Below are 23489 nucleotides of genomic sequence, written 5' to 3'. Positions count from 1 at the left end.
CCTCAACACCCTCTCCCCTCTCCACACGGCGTTTTACTCCTGACTCTTACTATCTGCATCCACACCACAGCCCACTGTTCATGTTGGGGTGTCTCCCCTTTCTGGAACCCGAGCTTCTCCCTGTTGCTGAGATGGGGCCCCCCAGGTGGGCTCTGGTGGACATTTGCTGAGGCAGTGAACCCCCTGCATGCTGACCTGGCTTCCCGTGGGAGACGCTGTCCTCAATGAGATGCTGTCCCTTACTGGTCACGGCAGTCCTATGGAGCAGCTCCTCAGTTCTGTTTGGTTCAGTCGCTCAGTTGTGTTTGACTCTTTGCGACCCCATGGATCGCAGCATGCCAAGCCTCCCTGTCCATCACCAACTCCCAGAGTTTACTCAAACTCATGTCCATTGAGTCGGTGATGCCATCCAACCATCTCATCCCCTGTTGTCCCCTTCTCCTCCTGCTCCCAATCCCTCCCAGCATCAGGATCTTTTCAAATGAGTCAGCTCTTCACATCAGGTGGCCAAAGTATTGGAGTTTCAGCTTCAGTATTAGTCCTTCCAATGAACACCCAGGACTGATCTCCTTTAGGATGGACTGGTTGGATCTTCTTGCAGTCCAAGGGACTCTCGAGTCTTCTCCAACACCACAGTTCAAAAGCATCAATTCTTCAGTGCTCAGCTTTCTCACATCCATACATGACCACTGGATAAACCATAGCCTTGACTAGACAGACCTTTGTTGGAGCAGCTTCTAGGGACACCCCTGTTCTCACAAGGGGGTCACAGGCCTGGCTTAGGAACTGCCCAGCCTCACAAAGATGCCAGGCCCTGGGCCAGGGCCCCCAGCTGGCTCCTCAGGATCCAGGGCTGGGCTCTGAGTGCTCTCCCCAGGGTTCTCATGCAGGTGTGACTGTTCTGGGACATTCCAGTGTGTACTAAGTCGTGTCAATCGTGTCCAACTCTTTGTGACCCCATGGACTGTATGTAGCCTGCCAGGCTCCTCCATCCATGGGATTTCTCAGGCAAGAATACTGGAGCGGGTTGCTATTTCCTCCTCCAAGGGATCTTCCAGACCCAGGGATCTCTTAGTCTCCTGCATTGGCAGGCGGGTTCTTTACCACTAGCGCCCCTGGATGTTGAGTAGTGAGGTGACCTCGCCATGCCACTGAGCACTGAGGGTCCTCCTGGGGAAAAATGGGCTCTCAGGGATTCCATTTGCATTTCTCTTCCCCATTCTGAGCTCTGAGCTGCTCTGTGTTGGGGTTGCATGGACCCCAGGAGGCCAGGACATACCCTGACAGCCCTCTGCCCTAGTCCTTCCCTCCCAGGTTGGCTCATCCACCCCTACGGCTTCCTCATCACCAGCCAGCCGTCACATCGCCGATGCCACCAGCCACTCAGACATCCGAGCTTTTATCCCAGGAGGCAGCCATCGTGCTTGGGAAAACCCACAGCAGAATTCCTGTTCCAGCCCGTGTACTGGGAGCTGGAGGGATGGTGCTGGCGTTGGGGTGCTCTGCCAGGGGAACCTTCCTGTGAGCTGGGGAGAGGTGTCCCCTGGTAGGGAACAAGTCCTTTCTCTTGACTGATGTGAGTGGGATCTGGGCTGGATTTACAACTTTGTCTTTAAGACATGTACACCTGTGGCTGATTCATGTCAATGCATGGCAAAAACCACTACAATATTGTGAATTAATTAGCCTCCAATTAAAATAAATTAATTTTTTAAAAAAGACTTAAAAAAAAAAAAGACATACCTCTTGCCCAGCTCCACAATGGGCCATCCGTCTGCTCCCAGCTCCTTGCCTGAGTTTAATGCACCCAAACCAGCATGAACCACCAGCCCCCAAGGTACCCCTTTCTGCCTTTCCTTCTCACCAGACACACAGCCCTCTACCTCGTGGTTTGGGCCACCTGGCGGGTGAATGGTTGCTTAACCTTTCTCCGTTTTTATAGCCCCACTCAATCCGAAGATCTTCCTACTTTTCCAGAGTCAGGCCCTGACCAGGCCGGGGCCCATACACTTTCCTGGCCCTGGAATGCCCCCCACTTCAGCTTCTTTCTCTCTATCTAAACTACACTGAGTGGTTTTTTTTGTTGTTGTTGTTGCTTGCAAAGAACCCTAACTCAGACACCAAGGAAACCTGTTTATTTAAAAATCTGATTTAAAAAAAGCATTCTTTCCTACAATGAATGCCTCTCTTTTTCTTTCAGAGACCTCATCAAAAGAGAGGAACAAGGCTTTTGCAAACCTATTTGAAAATTAAACCCACAATCTGGGCACACACTTGTTTGACAAGTGATAATTAACTGCTGACAATATAATTTTGGCTTGGACGTAAATATGTTTTTCATTAAGAAGTATTCAAAGATATCCTTGTGTTCTGGAGGCCAGCCTCATCTGCAGAGCTCACCACCCTGAGGATGGTTGCAGAGTTGGTGATGGGGGTCTGCTGCTCCCTGCCATGGGGGATTTGGACTCCAGCAGTGACACTAGTATTTCGTATACACGGGATTTCTGGGACCCCCCCAGACTCCTAGAAATTCCCAGAAGGTGGTCCAGGCAACCCCTGTCTCTTTCTAAAGGACCATCTCCTCCTCTGGGCATCCCAGCCCCAAGGGTGCCTAGAACCAGAACAGAGACTTGGCGTCAACTATAACTTCAGGGAGGGAGGGGGGAATGCTCATCTCTGCAGCCCCTGCCGGGCCTCAGGTTCTGCAGGGGTCCTAGCCCATCCCCCATTTGACAGAGGCTCAGAAAAGGGGAATAACTTGCTCAAGGCCACATAACTAGATGAGGGGCCAGATGGGGATGTGAACTCTGACCTGACTGACCCTCACATCCATGCCACCCTCACCTTCTACCTAACTCCCTTTATCTAGTGAATTCAACTGCTCTGCCTCAGTTTCCTCATCTGTAAAATGAGGAAAATACTAGTACTCTCCTTAGAAGGACTTTGAAGGATGTAATAAACAGACAAACACACACATACATCACTTAGAGTAGTGCCTGGCACAAAGTAAGCCTTCAACATATGCTAGCTATAATGCTTATCAGTTAATATTAACACGAGTATTTGTGTAGACTGAATGTGTCCTCCCAAATTCGTATGTTGAAACCCCATGACATCCTCAACATGTTGATATTAGGAGGTGGGACCTTCAGGAGGTGATTAGGTCATGAGGGTGGAGCCCTCATGAAAGGGTTTAGTGACCTTTTAGGAGGCCTGATAGGCTGCAGTCCATGGGGTCTCGAAGAGTCGGACATGGCTGAGCGACTTCACTTTCACTTTCCACTTTTATGCATTGGAGAAGGAAATAACAACCCACTCCTGTGTCCTGGCCTGAAGAATCCCAGGGATGGGGTCGCACAGAGTCGGACACGACTGAAGTGACTTAGCAGTAGCAGCAGCAGGAGAGACCTCAGAGAACTCTGCAAGCCCCTTCCACCATATGAGAACAGAGAAGCAGGATTTGGGCTCTCAATCTGTCCACACAATCTTGGACTTCCCAGCTTCCAAAACTGCGAGAAATAAATTTCTGTTGTTTATAAGCCACCCAATCTATAGTATTCTGTTATGTGTGTGTGTGTTAGCTACTCAATCGTGTCCAACTCTTTGCGACCCCATGGACTGTAGCAGCAGCTCCCAAAAGATTAAGATACTATTAATAAAAAAAAACAGGCTGATATATTAGGCAAATTTCTTTCCTCCAACCCACAAACCAGTCAGTGCCTTTTCCCTCTTTAATCATCTCTAATAATCTCAAGAAGGTTACATAAAATTAAAACAATGTGTAATTAGCCTCCAACTAATAAAAATAAATGGAAAAAAAACAACAACGATGATTAGGCATATACTGTAGTGAAAATGCAGAATGCTAAGAAAAAAGAAAATCTTTAAAAAGTAGCCAGAGACAGCCTGGATGGAAGGGGAAATTGGGGGAGAATGAACACATGTGTATGTATGACTGAGTCCCTCCACTGTTCACCTGAAGTTATCATACTGTTTGTCAATCGGCTATACCCCAATACAAAATAAAAAGTTTTTTTAGGAAAAAAGTAGCTAGAGAGAAGACAGATTACTTACCAGCGAATGACAAACAGGCAGTAGATTCTCCCTAGAAATAGTAGAGGACAGAGAGCCAGGAGGTGAGATATTTTAGTGCCAAATAAAATAAGCAAAGGGAAATTCTAGACACATCTAAATTATTCAAAATTAAATGAGAAATACACTTTAAGAAAACAAGGCACTTGCAAGACCTTTTCAGAAACTGATAAAAAAAAAAATCACTCAGAAATAAGGCCATTGAGCCCAGAAAGAAAGAGAGGATCAAACCAGCAACAGAGAGCAAAAAGATGACTAAATCTGGAGCAGATAATAGTAGATAGGTGTAGCACCACATTAATTACAGCCAATGCAGAGACATCAAGCGGCTGGGACCACAGGTCTGCAAAGCACAACACTGAGGTGGAAAGAACACCAGAGGAAGCAAATCCTGAGTCTTTGTGCTGTTGGGACAGAGAGCAGGGACACCGATCTGCTTTAGACTATGTTCAGTCAAGTGTGCTTATTATGATTTTTAAGGCCAAACAATTAAGAGAGAGACTAGAATATGGAATTTCCAAACCAGTAGAGGGAAAAGAGGAAATAAAGCCTGATCAACATGAATGGGTGGCAGGAAACAAGCTAGAGAGAGAGAAAGAATAATAACAGAAGTGGAAACAGAAAAAAATCCTTGCAGTCCAAAGCACAGGTAGAATTCTCTAAGGTAGAATCTTGATTTTGCTTTTCACATCTGTGTGTGATCTGGGCAAATGGCGACTCTCCTCTGCTGAGTCTGTTTGCTCACGTGCAAACTGGAGACCACAGCACATTTGGATAAGGATTACAAGAGCGTGTCTGTCTAAGGGCTGCCAGGAGGACCCACGCAGTGACCGCCACAGGACAAGGAGGCGCTATCACTGTGACCACAGCCGCTCTGCACCGGGCCTGTCCTATGAGTTCTGAGCACCATCTCCCTCCCACTTTGAACAGCCCCGCAGGGCAGGTACCACCATCAACCACTTTGCTGGTGAGGACACAGGCTGGGTGGTGAGAGGCTTGCTGAGGTCACCCAGCTGGGGAATGGCCAAGCCTGGACACATAGTGGGGTCCTCTGACCCTGAAGCCACTTGTTGACTATCAGGTCAAGCAGCTTTGGTCACTTCTCTGGGCCTCTGTTTCCTAATCTGTGCATTGTGGTTACGCCAGGCATCATGAGGCAGGGCAGAGAGGAAGCCCATGAACCCTCAACACGTTCCCAGCACTGGGGATGGGTCAGTAAGTATCATTACCATTTGCATCATACAGACAAGGGACTCGGGGCTGAGACAGGCCTGGAGCTGGCATGACTGTGTGGTGTGTGCTGACTTGTAGGATCAGGACCCCAGCTGGCGTGTGAGTCCCAGGAGGGCCCTGGTGTGCCTGCTTCTAAGGACTTACACCGAGGGGTGATCAATGAGTATGTGAGTGAAGGAAGGAAGGGTCCTTGGTCCTACTCCATACACCCATTTTTCCATTTTTAAGAGTGTTCTTTGTGTCCAGGAGGCTCTCCTGCAGAAAGTAGCTCTGGGAAGCCTTGGGGCAGAAGGAAATGGGCAGGTGCTTCATTAGGACTAACGAGGCTGCTTGATTTTTCTTCCCTGCACTGACCACCCTGACATGTATTATGTCTTCACCCCTATCACTGGTGCTCCTCAGCACAATGGCATCTCCGTGGAGCAGGGACTTTGGTCATTGCTAGGGAAGGAAAGTTACATGGCTCAAAATAGTCTGGAGTTAAAACTCCCCTCCAGGTCCTCCCCACCATTCCCATTCTATGTAAAACAAAGAACTCTCTCACCCGAAAAACAAAAATGGACATTAGGTTGATTATGCACAGTTCCCCAGCCTGTCCAGCCTCTGGCCGATCTCCAAAATTCCTTGCCCCAGCCATTTAAGAGATAACCACTCTGAACAACCTTGGAGAAGAACAGGCCCCCTTAAGACAGTAACTTTCCACATACATGCCTATATATACTTACTCTTTTCTTGGGTAAGCGCAGCAGCTCACTAATCTGACTGCTGCCTCTTCTCACCTCATTAAAGATGATCTGTTCCTGTAAAGTGCCGGTCTCATTCTTTTTCTGAACCTCGCCTTCTCTAACTCCCTTACCCTGCAGCTAGGTCTCACCTGATAGGTGCTTAGGAAGGTGGCATCCCATGACCTTGCAGTGACATCACCTCTCAGCCTTGGTTTCCTCATCTGCCGGATGGGAGGAGGATGCCCCTTTTGCAGCCATTGTGGGGATGCAGCGAGACTCTCGTCTCATCCTCAGTGGGGGGACACAGGCAGGGGCGAGGGGCTGCCCTCCGCCTCTTTGCAACCAGGGACCTTGCTAAGAAATTGATTTCATGGACATCACAGTGTGAGCACTTTCTCTTTTCTTTTTTTCTTTGATGATAAAGCTTTCTGCAGTCGAGCTTTATTTTATCAGAAGGATAAGAGATTATCAAACTAGCTTAGCAGCCCATCAAGGGAATTTCCAAAGAGGCAAAGAGGCAGGAAGCATCTCTTCCAAGACAACCTCGCCTTTATCTTTATTCTTCACTTAGTCGATAACAACTACTACTGTGTTTTTTTTTTTTTCTTGATGCTCGAGATATCCCAGAAGCTGCATTTACTCACATTGCTCCATTTGAAGCAGTAGTTCTCAACAGGGGTTGCTTTCTGCCCCTCTGGGAACATCTGGCAATGTCTGGAGATGAATTTGGTTGTGATAGCTCAGTGGGGGTGGCGTGGGGAGTGTGTTCCTGACATCTAACAGGAAGAGTCCATGTCTGTTGCTAAAAACCCGCAATGTGCAGGAAAGGCCCCCAGGAAAAGAATCATCTGGCCCCAAATGTCAAGAGTGCTGAGGTTGAGAAACCTATTTAAAAACCCACCCAGCAACCTTGTGAGAGTAGGTCATCTGCCACCTTAGAAATGAGAAGACGGAGGTTTGGAAAGTGAATGAAACTCATACAAGGAAGCGGCTGAGCTGAGACTTAAATCTGGGGCTGTGTAACTCTGAAGACTGTGGTTCTTTTGCTCTTTAAATGCTGGTGCTATGGATTTATTGGCTGAATATTTGTGTCCAGTCCAAACTCATGCACTGAAGCCCTAACGCCCAGTGTGGCTGTATTAGGTGGCGGGGCCTGTAAGGATGCAGTTAAGAATGAGGCTCTAGTCTGAAGGATTAGCATCTTTAGAAGAGGAAGAGGTATCAGAGCTCTCTCCCCTAGAGGTGAGCACCCAGGAAAGGCCATGTGATAACACAGTGAGAAGGTGGCCATCTGCAAACCAGGAAGACAGCCCCCTCCAGAAAACCACCCTGCTGACACCTTGATCTTGGACTTCCAACTTCCAGATCTGTGAGAAGAAATGTCTGTGGTTTAAACCCACCCAACCTGTGGCATTTGGTTGTGGCAGCCTGAACTGACCAAGACAGTCAGAAACCTCCAGTCCTTTTATTATCAAATAATCTTCCCTAATAGGAGTCAGTGCAGCGTGTGACCAGGATGTTTTAAATGTCCATGTTTAATTGTGTAGAAGGAAATGATATCATTTTGTGGGAGTCACTGCTGCCTATTTCTCCTTTAATTTTTATAGCTTCTTCCTCTGTCTCCAAGGTCAACGTGTGATGGTCAAGAACAAACTGAAGAATGAAGAAAATATAAGAGGATTCTCAGCTGCCTGTCCGACCACCCGTGGTTTCCCCAGCCAGAGGTGGCCTGTTGTTAGTATCCCGGGACAGCTGCTAGGGTTGCCCCTTCAGGGCTGGACTTGCTCTGGGCAAGCGGAGGGCGTGGAGGAGTCCAGCCAGGACAGCCCCACCAGGCAGAGCCCATGGAGATGACTGGCCAGACGGTCATTTGGTCTCTATGTCCAACACCATGGCGAGTTGGGAGACAGGTAGGTCCTGGGACTGATGGAAGTTCTACAGGTGACAGACACCAAGGCACCTCATGGTCACGGATGCCCTGGGCCCACCAGGGGTCACCTCCAGGTTCCTGACTCCCTGGACGAGGGCGCCACTCAGCTCGGCTGCAGGGAACTCACTACTGTGCTCCCCCAACCTGCTCCTCTTGCTGATGGGGAGAGTCCTCGCTTCTCCCCATGGAGTTCAGGCCCTTGTGATCAGTGTGAATTCCCTCTTAGGCTGGTCTTCTGTCTCTGTCCCCCTGCTGTGGTCAGTTTCATCAGGGCTGGTTGGGGAAGGAGTTAATTGTCATCCAAATGGTCAGGAGGGTCAAACATAGACAAGAGGGCGACAGACTCTCTGTCACATTTGCAGGTGAGACCTCATCAGGTGTGGTTTCCAAGACCTTAGAGAAAGAGAGACAGTTTGAGTGAGCTGAACTATTCAAGAAAGTAGACTTTTGGAAGTTGGGAGAAATTCCAGAGTCACAGGTGCAAATACACAGCATTCAGTCCACAGGATGGACAGCAGGGGCAACATGCAGGTCATTGTCAGGAACCTGGCTTCCCCATCCAGCTCCTCCAGGGGCTCACAGAGGACTGAGCAGGTCTCCCATCCATCCCTGTGGGGGGTTAGACCACTCACTAACCTCTGGTCATTGCTGGCGCTGGGTCAGGGTCAATGTGGGGACCCAGAGTTGCATTAACCCTCATGCACTTTGATCAGAGCAGAGCCCCGGCCCCCTAACAGAGTTTGTGGATATTCATTCTATGCAGAGTTGCACCAGCTTGTTTCCATACATTCGGGCCCACTAGGTCCTAGAGACAGTGGGCAGGGAGTGGGGAGGGGCTGAGACGGACTGATGCAGGTGGAGTCCAGGGAACACGTGACACTGGAAGAGCATCAGCGATGGAGCCTTGTGACAAGCTCCGTGAGGAAATGGCGAGTAGCCATCTGCTCATCAAACCTCGTGGCTCTGAAAGGAGCTGAAACAGCTTCCCAAACCCACACTGCCCAGCAAGACCTATGCATTCCTCCCCCAGCGTTCACTGAGCACCTACTGTGCAGATCCTGGGCTGGGAGCTGAGCATGTGTTGAGGAAGAGATGGATCCTGCCCTCAGTCTGGTGGGGGGAAAACGGAGACCCCATTACCCTGTGATGAGGATGTACTTGAGCTGTGGGGACACAGTTGGGGGGTGACTAACTCTGAGCCTGATCTGGGTCTAGAGTGAGAGTTCCTGGATAACCTGGGGAGTTTGGGCATTTGGAGACCATCTTCACTTCACAGGGAGCGCTGACCAGGCCCTGATGTCCTGGACCCAGGTTTTCCCAAACTTGAGCTCTGTCTCCAGTATTGCCTGGCCTCAGGGGCTCCCAGGATGATCATGGTGATGATGCCAACCCCCTTTCTCATTCCCAGTCCGCTCAGCAAACTTTCCCACACAGATAGTAATTACACCTCCCAGAGGTTAATTTATAAGGAGACAGTGAAAATGTGTTATTTAAATAGCAATTATTAAAATCATGCTGGGGGTTTGCTACATAATAGGTAATTATCTGTGACCTAATTGTGAAAACAATGTAGTCAATTCCATTTAGCTGTTCCCTCTGAACCAGAGTTAATCCTGTGGAGCAGTGTGCTCGGCAACTTCAGCTGACGTTTGCTCAATAATATTCTTATTAAATCTGAAATGAGGGCACCTAAGGGACTTCTGCTGCCGATCCACCAAGGCCTTGGACTCATGTCTGCGAGAAGATGCTGCCCTTGGACTTTGAGGTTTGGTTCTCCTGGGGACATACACGTTTCAGGACTCCACTCAGGCATTAGCTGTCCCTCTACTCACTCATTCACCTCCTCAGTTTTTATTCCTTCACTTCTGATTGCCTGCAGGCGTCTCTTCTCACACATGTAGGTGTGGGTTTATTCTGCCTTTCACCCCTTGTTTCATTCATTCCTACTTCTGTGGTGTGGCCTTTCATTCATTCCATTATTCTTCCTTTGTCCATTTGTGCACCTGGCCCCTCGTGCACTCAGTCCTCGGTGATTTCTTCAGTCTTTCATCCTTTATTTTGTCCGTTCATATGTTCATTCACTCCTGACTCATCCATTCATTGCTTCATGCATGCATTTGTTCATTATTTCCTTGTTCATTTGTTTGTGAGTTTAGGCATTCATTCATTCATTCATTCAGCATGCACAGACCACTTGTTGGCAGGTGGTATGTACTGGCAGGTTTGGTTCAATATGATGGTTCAACACACCTCTCCATCCAGCACAGCAAAGTCCCTAGGGCCTCTTAAGGACACTTTTTTATTACAGTGTAACACAGTATATGACAAGAAAAACTCACAAATCATAGCTGGATAAGAGAAGATTTTTTGCAAACAGCTGAAGTGGCCTCCAGAAATCCTCTGTGCACTCCCCCTGTGTCCACCCCTCTGACTTCTAAGAGTGTATTTGCCTGTGCTCTTCTGAACCTCAAGCAAACATTAACTTCCTGTCTGTGCTGTGACCGCCCCTCTCCCTGTGTGTGACTTCCTTTGGTGCTACTGTGTTGGTGAGGTTTATCCGCCTGGCTGCATTAGTTTGTGTACCTTGTTCGTTTTGATGGTTGGGTTCTCCTGTACGAACATGCAACAACCATTTGTGTATCCATCAACTCTAGACAGGGTTTCACTGCTTTCCTTCTTTGAGCTCTTGTGGATAGGGATGTTACTAACATCTTCCAAAGACCACACAGCTGCCTCCCTGTGGAACATGGGTCCAGGAGTGGAGCTGTTGGGTAAGGGTTATGCAGAAGTTCAACTTCATGACACTGAGTTTTCCAAAGTGACTGTTTTGATATATCGGGTGCCTTTCCCCCAGACTTGCCCCTGAGATACTGTCCCTCTCTAGGACTTTCGTCTGTTCCAGGTCACCCCCCGTCCCAGCCCAACTGCTCAATTCTTCCTCCGAGTCTGGGCTCCTTCCAGGGGCCTAAGGACAAACCTTCCTCGCTGCAGTCCTGCCGCTGGCTCCTTGTAGCCTTGGTCCTGTCTTTCTATTCTGGAGACACATCCTCAAGCTACTCTGGGTGACGTCCTCTGGGCCGGGTCTAGCCTGGCCATGTTTCTCACCCTGTGGGTGGATGAAGCTTAATTCTGCTGGGGAAATTCTGGGACCCAGGAATGATCCCATCTGAGGGCTGAAGGAATTGTAGTTCCTTGTTGAAAGCTCTTGCCAAGAAAGTTAATTCCCTGGCCCCTCTGGTCTGCCTTAAAGGAGATTAGAGTGAGAAAGTCTTTAGGCAATGCAGTACAGGAGCTGGGTCTTGGGATTCAGGCCAGCGCTGAAGGGGTAAAGCCAGAGGCTGTGGGTGGGGCCAGAGGCAGTGTATGCTATAACCTGGGGCTTCCCAGGTGACACTAGAACCCACCTACCAATGTAGGAGATGTAAAAGACATGGGTTCGATCCCTGGGTTGGGAAGATCCCCCGGAGAAGGGCATGGCAACCCACTCTAGTCTTCTTGCCTGGAAAATCCCATGGAGAGAGGAGCCTGACAGGCTACAGTCCATAGGGTCGCACAGAGTCAGACACAAGTGAAACGATTTAGAATGGCGCACGGCCATAACAATAAGATGAGGGTAAGAAGGCATACCTTAAAGCCACTTGCAAATGCAGTGGAATTTTATAGTGATGCTAAACTTCTAAGCCTGGGTGACTGAGAAGGTTGTTGAATAAATCCTGTTCATTGGGGAAACAGGTTAGGGGCAGTTGGGTAGAAAGATGATGAGCTAGGTTTCAAATATGCGTTTCAGGCATATTGAGTTTGAGATGACATCAGGATATGCGAGAAGTGTTGCAGATACAGAGAATAGACTGAGGGGGCCCTGGGGTTGAGCGGGGAGTTTTGGTGTAAGTCCCACCTCCCTGGGTCTCTCGGGGCTGTAGACGGCAGAATCCATCTCTAACTGCACCTCACCCTGAGTGGGATGTAAACAAGAAACAGTGAAGACTGAGCCATCAGCTGTCAATGATGTGTTTGTTTTGAAATTGGTTTGGGACTCGTGAAACAGCCAAGTTGAACTTCAGTGTCTTGCTGAGCTGCTTCAGAGCATCTGGTGTTTGGATGGTACTGAGTTTGGGATGTTGGGATCAGGCTGAAACGGGACAATGAGGGTGGAAGGGTCCGGAAGAGATGAATACAGAAGTTGACCCTAAGGTGGTACATGTCCCCTGTTCCTCCCCAGCGTGTGAACCAGGGTCCACTGTCTCTAGGCAAGTATAAGTTCCTCTCTTGGGGTCTCCGATCCTAGGGCTGGAGGGATGCAGGCGGCGATTCTTCTGGCAGCTGACTGCTCAGGTGTCACCCTGAAACCCTGCCAATTGCAGGCCTTTGCAGAGCCCTGGAGGGGAGAGTGAGAAGCTTCACTGCAGTCTCAGCTGCAGCTTTCTTCAACCACGTTTCACCAGGAACGAAGCCCAGAGGCTAATCCCATGGGACTACCTTTTCTCATTTGGTCCTCTGAGGAAGGGGTGGCGCCTCTGTGATTGACTCCTGGGAGAGAGATGCCAGCCTTCTGCAAACCCACAGTGCAGTCATGTGCTCTCTCTCAGCATTTGGGGAACCTCATAAAGGTGCAGACCACCCTCAGGGCCCTTTTCTTTTTCCAGGACTCAGAGCCCAGGCACTTGCAAAACATGTGATCCAAAGGCAGCACAGCTACAACCCAGTTCTGCCTGATTCCCTGGCGCACTCATTTCCTGAGATTCTGGTTCCACATTTATGAGTTGATGGTGATGATACCCACCTCCGAAGATTATGGGATTTTCCCAGATGGTGCCAGTGGTGAAGAGCCCACCTGACAACGCAGGAGATGAAAGAGATGGGGGTTGGGAAGATCCCCTGGAGGAGGGCATGGCAGCCCACTCCAGTACTCTTGCCCTGGAGAATCCCATGGACAGGAGCCTGGCGGGCTACAGTCCGAGGGGTCACGAAGAGTTGGACACGACTTAGTGGTTGAGCATGGTACAGGCTTCTGCGGGGGGTGGAGGGGGGATTAAATGTGGCAATGAGCATGTAGCTGTATTGCAAATCCTGACCTTTCATTTACAGTTGAGTTAGCCAATGTCCTCCCTGTAGAAGACAGGAGGGCATTTCCCCTCATTTTTATTCCTTAAATTAAATCATCCCCAATTCACCAGAATTATACTTCCCTCACTTCCCCCAAACTTTATTGTCCTTCAGCAATTAAAAGTTTTACTTGGGGAGGGACCGCAGAGAAAGACGGGTCCCATTGGGGAAACTGGGGCATCGCAGGGAGATTGTGGGCTCCGGACGACCCAGTGGCTGTGACAGAGTTGGGTCCCCACCAGGAGGCCCAGCCAGTGGCTCTGCCTCTCTCATGTCTGCCTCTCCGCTCTCCAGAGCCTCCTACAAGCTTGCCTTGGATTCTTCGCCAGTTTCTCTCTCCAAGATCAAAACCCGACAGCCGTGAAACCCAGCTTTCCACAGCTGGAGGCTAATTTGCTTTGGGACTGCCTTTTTTGTTTGTTTGTTTGTTTTCTTCTTAGAATTACCTCCACTGCTTAAAAGGCACATTTTAAAAAACCGAAAGTGGCTGTCAGTTTCACGCCAAAGGCAAACACGTGACCTGTCCCCTGTGTGAATGCAACATCACATCTAGTTAAAAGACCCATCAACTGAATATATTACAGGAAGAAAGGGTTTGATTTGGGAAATTTCAAGCTACCGCACACATATTTTTGCCTCCCAACCTTTTAAATACATAATTTTTAACCGAGAGAAAGGAAATCGTTTTCAAAGGTTACCTTCCCCTTAAAAGTATCCGAATGCGTGTAATTGAAGCTTGTATTGAACATGGGAAGTGTTAGCGTTTTATCACTTACATAACCTGCCCCCTTTCTCTTGCTTCAACACAGGAAACTTCCTCCCTGGACAGCTTTGTCGGGGGCGGGGAGGGGGGCAATTTCTCTCTGCAGTCCCAGGCTCTGTCTTTTCAATCCCCTGGGAGAGACTGAATTCCGATGAGGGCAGGCAGCTGCGAGCTTCCATTTCATATTTCTCAGCACCTTTCGACACTGATCATCACGGCTTAATCCCCTGAGGGTCTACCGTGTGCCACGTGCTGTGTCGGGGTTTTTTAAACTCAACATCTCTAACCCTACGCTTTCATCCTGATTTGATCCACCATTGCCCACAGCCTGGATTATTCTGCCCAACTATCCCCCTGATTCTGCTCTTGCCTCTTGTGGTCTCTTCTCCACTGAGCAGAAACAGAACCTTTAACAACACTGGGCAACCATCTCTCTCCTCTGCTCACATACTCCATGGCTCCCAATCTTTCTAGGATGACGCCAGTATACTTCCCCAATCCCCAAGGTCCCCCAGAGTCCCTCCTCCACTCTGCCCCGCCCACACGGGCCTCCTTGCTGACCCTCTGGTGCACCAGTATGCCTCCTACCTCTGCTTGTAGTTCCCATGGCCTGGAGTGCTTCCCCAGGCCACCCTCATGGCCCACACTCTTAAATCTATCCAGTTTGTGCTCACACGAGTCCTTCCCAGAAAGACTTTTCCTGACCTCCCACGTTAAACTGCACCCCAGCCTCCTGACACTTCTCACCCCTCCTCTTGCCTACTTTAATCTTCTGATCATTTACCACTGTCTATCATGCTGTCTCTATATTATTTATTTACCTATTTATTGAATGCTTTGACAAAAATGTGAGCTCCATATGGGTAATGATGTTAGTCTTCCTGTTTACTGCTAAATATCAAGCTCCTAGGGCAGATCACTGATTAAGACATAAATACTTATTTATGAATGAATAAAAGATTCACATTTGGTATGTGCAGGATTAAGAGCATACAGACAAGAACCAAGTAAACAGGTAAAGAATATAACGTAATATCTAGTAGTGATGGGTATGGTGCTATGAAACACCTGGAATCTGCCTGCGGTGAAGAAGATTCAGGTTTGATCCCTGGGTTGGAAAGATCCCCTGGAGAAGGGAATGGCAACCCACTCAAATATTCTTGCCTGGAGAATTCCACGGACAGAGGAGCCTGGAAGGCTACAGTCCATGGAGTTGCAAAGAGTCAGACAGGACTGAGCGACCAACACTTTCACTTTCGTGGTGCTATGAAGAAAACAAAGCAGGACTGTGTCATTATTTCAGGTTGAGGTTCAGGAAAGCCTCCTGGAGGAGATGACTTTGAGCCAAGATCTGGACTAGACAGACCAGGCAACAGGCCCTGGAGGGGGTTGTCTTGTCCAAGGCCTCGCAGGTGGTGATCCTTGTGGAGCAGGTTTGGAAGTCACAGAGAAGGTGTGCCCAACATAGAGTCCTCGGTCCTGCAGTGCCATGCTGACCTGGCCCTGGCCTTTTGCTCATTGATTTGGGTCATTACTCCATCTGGTTCCCTTTCCCCATGGAGCCAAGAGCGTCACTTAGTGGGATCAACAGAGCCTCATGGATCCTGTTATCCTAAAGGCCAACTGCAGGTCCTGGCACATAGTGGGGCCTCTGCAGGTGGGTTTTGAATGGCTCTCAGGTGAGGGTGTATTGCAGTGTGTAAGCTTCACAAGCTATCAAGCTATGAGAGTCCTGGAGAAAGCAGTTCATTTTATCTAAACAGAGGACTTGAGACCCAGGGTAGGGTGTGTGGTTGAGGTCACTCTGTGATATAAATGATACAAATGATATAAGAAGGCGGCTCTGCATTTGAACTTACAAGTTTTCTCAATCTGAAAAGATGTGCACACTCTTAAAATGGAAGACAGTCAGATTAATCTCGAATTCATGAATGGGTTTTTGAACCCAACAAAGAGCTGAGGTCAAGGGGCAAACAAATGGACCCAACCTGGAAAACACAAATGTTGTGGTGAAAAAGGAGAGGGAAGCAACACCTTACCTGTGGCAGGTGCAACAAGGTACAGATAGGAAGACTTGAGCTAGAATAATCAAGAAGTTGGAAAAGGATGAGTGAGGCTGACTGGACAGTGTGAAGCCTCAGAATCTGGGGAGTCTGCACCAAATTGCTAGTTCTCTCTGGAACCCAGAGGATACCCACGGAATGGGTCAGGAAGAGTCCTAAGCAAATGTCCATTGTGGCTCAGACAGGGGGGAGCTGCCCCAAATTCTGCCCAGATCTTTCTCCCCTGTCTTTCCTATGAGACAAAAACCTTAATCTACTGGAAAGCAGGACAAGAACAGCTGCCCTTAAGGGGAAGGGGCAGGAGAACTAGGAAAGCCTCCTACTGAGAAGCAAGGAGACAGGGCCTAAGACTAAGGCTTAATCATAACAATAAATACACACCCCTAGTTCCTCTGCTGCCCAGATAACAGACTTTGTGTACCTGCTAAGACCTGAAGGAATGGTGGGAAAGGAACAAGAGAGGAGGAGCGTGTTAAAGAGATGCTCTCTGAGGCCCAGGGCAAAGAGAAGGCCTAAAGCAGAGTGTCAAACAGAACAGACTCTGAAAAACCATTCTCTACCCTAAAAGCTTTGCCCCAGGAATTTGAAGTCTGTGGTACACTGAGGGTAACCATAACAACAACAAATCTCAAATCCAATCAAACCTCTCACTAGATTAACTCCTATCCCATCACTAAAGATACTAGCAGAAGGAAAACTCTGCTCATTTCCAGGCATGAAAATAATTTCCTCAGTCTCTTCTGTCTAATCCAAGAAGCTTAGCTTTTCAACCAAAAAATTATGAAGTGAGTAAGATGTAAAGTAATCAGAACCAGATTCAGACAGGACTCTGACTGGAAATTTAAGACAGCTATGATTAATAAACAGATTAATCATGATAAAGACAACATGCAAGATCAGACAGGTAATTTATGCAGAAATTATAAGAAAAAAATCAAACAGAAGTGCTTGAAATGAAAAATACAGTAACAAAGAATGCCTCGCATAGACTCTTCTGGAGACTTGGATGACCTATGGAAAGCATGAAGGGAACATGAAGACAGGTCAGTAGAAATCACCTAATTGAAATACAAAGAGAAAAGAGGAAAAGGGTGAGAAAAAAGAATAGAACACCTAAGCGTGTGGGACAATATCAAACAGCTTAATAGTCATGGAATTGGAACTGCAGGAGAAAAGAGAGAGAGTATGAAGAAGAAAAAGGATTTGAAAAAAAATCATGAAGAATTTCTCTGAACTCATGGGAGACAAAAGCCCCACATATCCAAGAAACTCACAGACCATCAAACTGAATAAATGCCACCCACCCACATACACACACACACACTTAGGCACATTTTACTCAAATGGCTGGAGAAAACATGACCTTGAGAATATCTTGAAGGCAGACAGAGGAAAGAAAGGATATGAAGACAGAAATACACAAAAGAATTACTGCAGACTTCTAATTAAAACTCGTGCAAATCTGAAGATAATGAAGCAATAGTTTTGAAGTACTATAAAGGCAATGCTGCCCACCCCCACCAACCAAAACAAACAAACAAGCAAGCACACACACAAAAAACCCCTGGCAATCTAGAATTCTGCCAGAAGAAATATATTTCAAAACTGAAGGAGAAATAAAAAAATTCTCAGACAGACAAAAACTGAAGAAATCCATTGCCAGTAGAGCTACCCGAAAAGAAAGGAAAGTTAAGGGGAGTTCTTCAAACAAAAAAAATCTGATATCAAACAGATAAAATGTACTCACAATGTAATAGGTAAATATAAAATAAAATGTAACGTTTTTCTTATTTTTAATTGCTTTTAAAAATTTAAATGACTGTTTAAAGCAAAAAAAAATTTATAGAATATGTAAAAATGTCTGATGATAATAAGACAAAGGATCAGGGGGCATTAAAACAATAATCTTTAAGTTCCTTATACTACACATGAAGAAGTATGCTATTATTTGAAGGTAGACTAATTACGGATATATATTAAAAATCCTAATGAAACCAGAGAAAATATAGTATAAATATTTTATATAATATATATAGTGTGTATATATATATATATAACAAATTAATGGATGAGATGAAATGGAATAATAAGTGATAAATTAGCTCAAGAGAATGCAAAAAAGAGGGAAAATAAGCAACAGATTGAAAAAATATAACACTCATCTGATGAATGAAAAAAGCAGAATGGAATAACTGTGAAAGCCTTTCCATTTGAAACATTCTCTGACTCTGGGAGCTGCTTCCTTTACTTGGATGACTTTCCAATGTTTCATGAAGCCCTTGATATAGAAACCCTTAATAAAATCTCTTTCATTAGATTGGTGTTTATCAAATAACCACACGTGGATTTGTCTTTCATTAAATTGCTGTTACTAGAACAGAGGGCTTCCCAAGGGGCACAGTGGTAAAGTATCTGCCAGCCAATGCAGGAGATGCAAGAGGCGTGGATTCAATTCCTGGGTCGGGAAGATCCTCTAGAGTAGGAAATGGCAACCCACTCCAGTATTCTTGCCTGGAAAATTCCATGGCCAAAGGAGCCTGGTGGGCTAGCATCCATAGGGTCACAGAGTCAGACATGGCTGAGCAACTGAACACACACATTAGAACCCAAGGGTAAAATGCTGAGAAGGCAATAACATATGAGGAGGTCACCAGACTCATGGCCCATTTGGCTGTCCTCCCTATAGGGGTCACATTTTTGGCCGTGAAGTTCATAGATACTGCCACATCTTTCCCCTCAAACTAGGCATTCCAGAATTAAACCAGGCTGCTTAGAGTTGCAGCCCAGAGAAGGGAAGCGACTCAAGGTCACGTAGAAGATTCTCTTCTAGCCACTTCTCACTTTAACTCTCCCGGGATTCCTTAACCTATAAAGGTGGAGCGGGGTTGCTAAACAAAAGGATCTTTGAAGTTTCTCTGTCCTGTATGAGTTTACCAGTCCTTGAGTCATGAAACCCAAGACACAAACTGAGTGGGGAGCCAAGGGCTGGGTGATTCCTGTCCAAGGTGCTGAAGAGCCAGGTGCAGGCCCTACCAGTGTATTTTAATCCAAGACGACGAGGACATAACTGTCCTTGGTAAATCCCTCCCTCCCTGCTAGAATCAGTCTTTCTGCCACCTCTTTCAGCGCCCTACCCTGTCGTTCCTCCCCGTCCGGGAAACCACAGGTGGAGGGTACACTGGGACAGGACAATAGCATAAAGATCGACAGGACTCTCTAAGCAACAGCTGGTGGTCTGATGAACTTGATCCTTCCTGCTGCGAGTCTGAGGCCATATCCACTCTAGGTCAGAGGTAATACAGAAATAAATATACCGAAGCTCATTGCCCCCCTGTCTCCATTTGAAGAATGGGGGAATAAATAATCCAGCCGGTTTTTAGAGAGAACCGGCAGAGGTACTCACTTAATAGGTGCTGGATAAATTAGGTAAAAAGAAGTATTCTGGAGCCAGGATGAGGTTATTACACAAGATCCCATACAGGCTGCATGTCAGGACACTGATATAACAGATATAACCAGTAGTAGAAACCACCAGGAATGTGGGGGATATTTGGGACAGGAAGGCAGGAGAATTTCAGAGTTAAGATCCAGCTTGAAATCAGATAGTCAGATAACAGATCAGAATCAATTAGAGAGGATAGATTTGAGGAACATCTAAGGCAAAATTCCAGATGTTCCTAGTGATGCCACTTCTGCCGTCTTTCAGTTCAGTTTTACACAGTGTTCCTGAGAGATCTCTGTGCTACTTATTTTTATGTGTGATGCCGTTTAATTATTTTAGTAATCCTAAATACAGCAATGTTGTTGCCATTTATAACTAAGGATATGAAACCTCAGGGGTAAAGAGACTTGCCCATTACCTTTCAGGTGGTGTAACAGGCAGAAATGTAAGATGACTCCCAATGACCCATCAGTTCAGTTCAGTTCAGTTCAGTCGCTCAGTCGTGTCCGACTTTTTGTGACCCCGTGAATCCATCCTCTTGTATAATTCTTACTCCTTGTGTGTAAAAGGTTGTGTAACTTCCTTCACCTATAGAATATAGTAAAGGTGAAGGGATTTTGCAGATAGAGTAAAAGCACATCATCTGATGACTTTAAGTTCATTGTATGGAAGGTTTAACTGTATGGGCCAGGCCTGACCAAGTGAGCCCTTTTAAAAGTGGTATATAGGTCAGACACTGGTGCAATAGAGGTCCCCTTTACTCATTGTTGGTTTCAAAAAAGCAAGTTGCCATGCATTTTACAGCAACAAGGAAATTAATTTTTCCAATAACCTAAAGGAACTTAGGAACAGATACTTCTCTAGTCGAGCCTACATATAAGAACAAAGTCTGGAGGGCAAACTGACTTTAGTTGTGTGAGACCCTGAGCAGAAAACTTGGCTCAGCTGTGCCCAGCCTTTTGACCTCAGAAACTGAGAGGTGATAAATGGGCATTGCTTAAAGCCCCTAAGTTTGTGGTAATTTGTTATGCAGTTGTAAAGTGGTAGAATCAAATATGACATGGCCCCTGTCTTCCTGTAAAGCTCACAGTCCATTGCAGACATCCCACTATCAACTCCATTGTTTCCATTGTTTCCTTTCAAGGCTGGGCTTGCCCTCAGAGGGAATTCTGATTACGAGCAGGTAGGGTTGGAGTGGAAAGAGTGAAAAGTGCCTCTATTTTCTCTGACTTTCAGGCAGAGATTGGCACTAAAATGGCATGGCCTGGAAGCTCGTTCCAGGGAAGAAACAAATTTCATGCTGTCTAGCATCTCTTAGTTGGCAGTAGCTCTAAGTGGCCATTGAGAGAGGGATGTGGGAATAGCTACTGGTTAAATCATCAAAGAAAATTGGTCCTCGGGTCATCTTTGGCCCTAGAGCCAGGGATCATGAACCTATTACACAACCTATTCACTGGCTAGATGTGTCTGGGACATCCAACATCTTTTCCTTTTGAGATCATGTGATTCTGTGAATAATAGTAAGAGCCACCATCTGTTGAGCATCTCCTTCACTCATTCAACAAACATCTACAAGTGCCCACAGGTACAGGAGGCTGGTTAAGAGTAAATTCTAGAAAACTGTTAAGCGACAGAGGCTGACAACTTTGACTCCCGGCTATGTGAACTCATCCTTGTGGCCTCTGCACTACATGAATGCTTCTTTTTCCATTCTGGGTACTCGGGCTTCTCAATTGCAATCCCTCATCACACACTTGTCCTTGATCTCTTCATATCTTTGGATCTTGGAGTGTTGGGGGGGTTCAGTGGGGAGGGCAGCAAGCAGGCAACAGAGAGCAAATCACAGGGCCAAGTGAGGATTTTTCCTGTTTCTTTCCCTAAGAAGTGGGCAGCTTAACACAACTTAATTTAAGCACAGCCTCTATCAGATGAAGAAGAAGTTGGTTAGATTCATTTTCTTAATCAACTATTTCAAGGCCAGCATTAATCTAATCATCAGCTGAACTCATCAGGGGAAAACTTGCTTCTTCAGGAGTTTTCTAACTGAAAATAAATGCCTCATTACATTAAACATATTAACCTGAGAACAGTACTGATGTCAGCTGGACTAATGAACGTCATTATAGGGAATACACAATAGTTCTCAGAGGGACCCCACCAGCCATTAGGAACTCTCCGCAAATGCACTCAATTATTGTAGGATGTGGAATCATCACAGAGAGAGGGTGGGAGAGGAGAAAAAAAGACAGAGGGGAAGGGGCTGATCCTGGCACCATGACTGTTTCTGTGATTATTGCCCTAGTTAATTTTCAGGGATCTTTGACACTTGAGAAAGGGTAAGCGGCCATTTTCATGTGATGCGACCCATTGTTGATTTTAAGAGGAGAGAAGCTGGCTTTTGCCTCTAAAATGTGACAAGAGGTCAGGCGTAAGTATCTAAAAACCTGAATTCTAGTTCCTGCTCTGTCACAGTAGGACTAGGAATAATTCTCAGGTTTTTCTCCATATGTCAGTAACCTCAAAGTGTAAAAGTGTTACTCGTTAGGTTGTGTCCAAGTCTTATGCGACCCCATGGATTACAACCTGCCAGTCTCCTCTGTCCATGGAATTCTCCAGGCAAGAATACTGGAGTGGGTAGCCTTTCCCTTCTCCAGGGGATCTTCCCAACCCAGGAATCAAACTCAGGTCTCCTGCATTGCAAATGGATTCTTTACAAGCTGAGGCACCAGGGAAGGGCATCAGTGGCCTAGTTTCTTCAAATCTTTATTAAGTTAAACACCATGAAAGGCACTTTCTCATATGTTATTTTATGGGATCCCCATGGAAACTCAATTAAATATATGTGTTTTCCCCCAGAATTATAGAATAGAAAAACCAAAACTCATAGAAATAATCTGACTTGCTTTGCTAGATCTTTGGGAGAGGCAAAGGCAGGCAATGGAGCCCTGCCCAGGGGAGACCATCACTGGGGAAGCACATCCATTTTTGCATGGCAGTGCAGAAGGGAGAGTGAATACCTGAGTTTGGTTTGAGCAGCATGATGCAGAACGCTGAAGGAAGCAGGGCTGTTGCACGTGGGGAGGGAAAACCCTGTACAGACAAAAGAAATATCTACAAATATACAAAAGGGCTGCCACATGAAAGAGGGACTAAACGCCCTCAATGAAGGAAGAGATTTTCAACAGTCAGAGTCATCCAGAGATGGTACGGGCTACACCGAGGCAATGAGCTCCCCGTCCTTACAGGTATGTAAGTAGTAATGAGACACTGCCTGTCATATTTTCAGGACGACCTGAATTTGAATGACAACACTTGTGTGTTTTAAGGACAAACTCTCTTACATCTCTTACCCACAGTTTCCTCATTTGCCAAATGGAAAAAAAAGAATGCTACCTACTTCCTCAGATTATTGTGAGGATTAAAACAGTATATGTAATACATTACACACAAGGCCTGCCTGAGAGCTGATTTGTCTATACTATCAACATTTGATTTTTATTGAGTGGATTCTGGCATCAGATGAGGCCCTGGAACTTTGCCCACTTCCAGAACTCAGAATCTTTAGGAAAAATGCCCTGTTAAAGATGCTTTGTTAATGCTGTGAAAATTAGAGGACTATGCGCATTGTCAGTTTATTGCCTCTTAGCTTTTTTGCTCTGCTTGTGGTACCGAACAGATGGTGCTAGTGGTAAAGAACCTACCTGCTAATGCAGGAAACATAAGAGACACAGGTTCGATCCCTGGGTTGGGAAGATCCCCTAAAGGAGGGAATGGAAATCACTCCAGTATTCTTGCCTGGAGAATCCCATGGACTGAGGAGCCTGGCAGGCTACAGTCCATAGGGTCACAAACATTCGGACACGACTGAGCTACTTAACACACAGCACACATATGTGGTACTGAAGCTGGACCTTGTAAACCTTTCTCCTTTGCCAGATGGTGCAATTTTAGGCCTTGTCAGTAGGGGGTGCTAAGGAGACACTGAAGGTCATAAAAGAGGCTGGATTGAGAGTGAAAGGACGGAAAAAGAAATTCCATGCAAACAATAATCAAAAGAGAGCAAGTGTGGCTATCTTTAGACAAAATGGACTTAAATAAAAAATGGTAACAAGAGGCAAAGATATATTAATAAAGGTTC

The sequence above is a fragment of the Muntiacus reevesi genome, chromosome 3 (genome assembly GCF_963930625.1).
Source record: "Muntiacus reevesi chromosome 3, mMunRee1.1, whole genome shotgun sequence".
Lineage (NCBI taxonomy): Eukaryota > Metazoa > Chordata > Mammalia > Artiodactyla > Cervidae > Muntiacus > Muntiacus reevesi.
Note: the sequence above shows the minus strand (reverse complement) of the source record.